The 3,908-nt window shown below is 43.4% G+C and overlaps 1 long non-coding RNA gene across 1 annotated transcript; it reads right to left on the reverse strand.

Moving 5' to 3' along the window:
- Positions 1 to 1,285: 1,285 nt before the first annotated feature.
- LOC134293997 (uncharacterized) lies at positions 1,286 to 3,356 on the reverse strand. The gene is made up of 2 exons (XR_010000977.1): positions 1,875 to 3,356; positions 1,286 to 1,791 (listed from the first exon to the last, which is right to left on the reverse strand). It is a non-coding gene; the product is annotated as an uncharacterized LOC134293997 (long non-coding RNA).
- Between the last annotated feature and the right edge of the window lie 552 nt (positions 3,357 to 3,908).

Here is a 3,908-nt window from a genome sequence, read left to right on the forward strand (position 1 = left end):
TCCAAAGTGGCTTTATATAGCCTATGACACTGTCCTCATCATGTGCCACACACAAAGCTTCTTGGGCTTTGACCATGGAGATTATAAAAAGAGTACCTTCCTCCACAGCAACATTCACCATGCTGGCCCAGACATGTATTAGTATTGCAGTACACTGGAGATAAGTGCCCCTTGAATAAATGTATTTGTCTGCTAGATAATCTTCTGCATATGATGTTCCACAGGCTGCCAACAAGAAAGTTTTGGAGAGATTTGTGTTTTCTTGAACTTTAACTTGAGTACTATGCACATTTTGCCAGCTGTAAGTTTTCAGAGGCTTCTCAAGGTCAGTGTCATTAACCAAGTATTTTAAGATAACACAATCATGATATTTTTAGATTGCCATGATGTTAAACAGCCAACCACTCCATTAATCAAATTCAGAGTAAGGTGGGGGGAAAGGCTGTATGGCTAGAGAAAGAATATGCTCATTTTATTACATGTCTACATTGCCAAGGTGTGTATATGATATATCTCAGTTAATTAGTGTATGGCAGATCCATTATGAGAAAGAGAGAGAGAGCAGAGGGTGATATATCTAAAATTCACACAGTGCTTCCAGAGATAATCTCACAGTTCTCCTGCCTGGAATGATTAAAGGCTGAGGGGGAAAAAAGCAGCAGTGGTTTATCCATGGTGGAAAAAGCTGCAGTCTTGGCTTTCACTCAGTGACTAATTCACTTTCTCTGCTGAGTAGTAACAAGTCCAGCTGACTCACATGTTCATATGAGATTGCATGCCACTCCGACTTTTTTCAGATAAAGCTTAATTTGAAATGTATATGTAAATGAGTGCACTAAACCCAGATAAGAATTAATGCTTGCCATGTAATGCAATGATTTTTACAAATCTGTTCTCTTGAACGCTTGTTCTGACATTCAAAATCTTTCCCACATGATCCTATGGCCATAGCTTAACTTATTCATCAGGGATATATTTACTCAGGGAATGTAAGATGTCAAGGGTTACAGCCTGTACTGGATTGGGTTACACTCCCCCTGAAGACACAGGTTCTCATGGATTCATCACTGAACCTACTCCAGGTCTCGGCAGTGGCCGGGGAGGTTTTGCACAATTAAAACATGTGCGTCAGTTGTATCCGTACCTTGAGAAGCCAGACTTGGCCACGATGGTCAATAATAAATAATAATAATAAAACTTTATTTATACCCCGCCACCATCTCCCCAACGGGGACTCGGGGCGGCTAACATGGGGCCATGCTGTCAAAGACAGAACGCCACAAGATAAAATATAACAAAGTTTATTGGAGTTACAGAACCAAAAATGCCCGTAAAAGACAAGGGCTAGGCAAACACTGGCCTTAAAAGTAAAAAGAGACAAGAAAAACGTTCAAAAGATAAACCGGATTAAACCGGAGTTTAATCCGGGTTAAATCAAAACAGCTTGCTTCAGCCTGGGAATAAACAAACAGAAGCTGGTGAACAAAAAGTTCAAAGGAATGCAAATAATTGGCAGCAGATGCTTCTCTGCTGCCAAGAGCTATGTTTGAGTAACTTAGAGATTACTCCTCCACACAGCAGGCAATTTCCAGATACAAACACAGCAGACGAGGGCAGATGCAGTCAGCGAAGTCCCAATCCGTTCCGAAGGTCGTAAGGCAGATACAGATGTTTGTAGTTCACCAGTTCCAACGATAGACACAGGTAGGAGAATCCGAGGCCGTAGTCAGTCAGTCCGTAAGTCCAGAGTAAGCAGATGGCGTCCGTCAAGAAGACGACGGAAGGTCAAAGCTATTAAGATTAAGCAGAGGTTGCACAACAAAAGCCCACACAATTCCTCCCGCCGTCTGAGCCCAATGTCCAGGATAACTTACGTAGTCAGCAAACGAATCACACCCGTCTTCAGGAAAACTTCCCACACAGATCCCAAGCGTTTGTCCAGATTACCTTGCCCAACGCAATTTGCTATTGCTCCCAAACCCCATTTTATGCCAGTTACAAGTCCTCATCGCTATCAGCTGTTCTCCTCAGTCCGGGCGTTTCCTCATCACTTTCCTCATCAGAACTGAAACACCTTTGACTACGCCCCACAGCATCCCCAGCTGTGGATCCTGTCCCATCCCTCCAGCTTGTCCACGGGTCTAATCCTGAAGGCCTTCCATACTATCATTGCCAGTGGCACCCAAATCCTCCCTCACACGAGTCCATTCCATGTCATCCTCTTCCGAGCTAACCATCTCTTCCTCCATTCTCTCAGTAAACCCCTCAAAAGAATCCTCGTCAGATGGTTCTGCAAAGATATCTCGCAGCCGCTTCCTTTCTCGCTCCTCGAGAGTATCTGACTCTCGAGGAGTCTTACGCCCACGTCTCCCAGTAGTAGAGCCATGAGGCTCAACCATAACACCATGCCCAGAGCAATACAATATAAAATATAAAAACAACATATCATAGCACCAATTAAAAATACAATAAATAATAATAGGCATTACATCAAGAAATCAAAAAAACAATAAAACAAGGGCAGGCCGCGTAAACACAGAGATAAAACCTGGAGTGAGAGGGACAGAGGGGTACTCCACTGCGGGCAGGGACATATGGAAGTGGGGTAATCTAGAGGATAGATGTTCGGGGTGGGAGTAACACAGAAATATATGACAGAAATTACTCACCGAAGGCACAGCGGAAAAGCCATGTTTTCAAGTCTTTCCTAAAAGCTAACAGCGTGGGAGCTTGCCTAATTTCAGTGGGTAGTGAGTTCCACAGTCGGGGGGCCACAGCAGAGAAGGCCCTCTCCCTTGTACTCACAAGGCGGGCCTGGGATAACGACAGTGGTGATAAAAGGGCCTCCCCGGATGATCGTAAAGATCGGGCAGGTTTATGGAGGGAGATACGGTCACGGAGGTAGGTGGGTCCCAAACCGTTTAGGGCTTTTGCTCTTGTTACATCTCAAATAGACTACTGCAAGGTGCTCTATATGGGGTTGCCTTTGAAGACTGTTCGGAAGCTTAAAGTGGTTCAAATGGGTGGCAGCCGGATTCCTCACTGGGGCAGCGTAAAGGGAGCATAACCCCCCCCCTCCCCCGTTACATCACCTACACTGGCTGCCAGTCTGTTACCAAGCCTGTAAAGCCCTAAACAGTTCCAGCCTAGCTTACCTGTCTGAACACATTTCTCTCTATAATCCACCTTGAAGGTTAAAATCATCTGGGAAGGCCCTGCTCTCAATCTCACCCCCTTCGCAGGTATAATTGGTGGGGATGAGAGACAAGGCTTTCTCAGTGGTGGCTCCTCACCTGTGGAATTCCCTCCCTAGTGAAATTAGATCGGCTCCCTCCCTCCTGACCTTCAGGAAAAAGAGTAAAAATGTGGCTTTGGAAACAAACTTTTGGACAATAATCTGCAGTGTCTTCTACTAGGCAGAGAGCCTTCTCGATTGTAGCCCCTCAATTATGGAATGCCTTGCCAGTTGAAACTCGAACTATCCGAGACCTACTTGCTTTTTGGAAAGCCTGCAAAACCTTGCTCTTCCGACAAGCTTTCGATGGGTGAAAAACTCGGGGCTATGTCTGTTTTTATTGTTGTTTTTATTGTTTTTATTGTTATTTTAAAGCTAAGTGTATTGTTTTAATCTATTTCTGTAAACCTCTTCGAGCCAAACTGGGAGTAGCAGTATACAAGTCTAATAAATAAATAAATAAATAAATAAATAAATAAATAAAATATGGAATAGTGTAATAATTATTGGAACAGCTACAGATTACAACTCTGGATTATGTGGTTTTAATTAGGTTTTAATTAGTTGGTTTTTCTGCTTTTAATGTTGAGGTGTTTTAAATGTGTAAGTTTTAATTGTATTTGTGATTTTGTTGGATGTATATTGTGGCATCAAATTGTGCCTCTGTGTAAGG

This window comes from Anolis carolinensis, chromosome 1 (genome assembly GCF_035594765.1).
Source record: "Anolis carolinensis isolate JA03-04 chromosome 1, rAnoCar3.1.pri, whole genome shotgun sequence".
In the NCBI taxonomy this organism is placed as follows: Eukaryota; Metazoa; Chordata; class Lepidosauria; order Squamata; family Dactyloidae; genus Anolis; species Anolis carolinensis.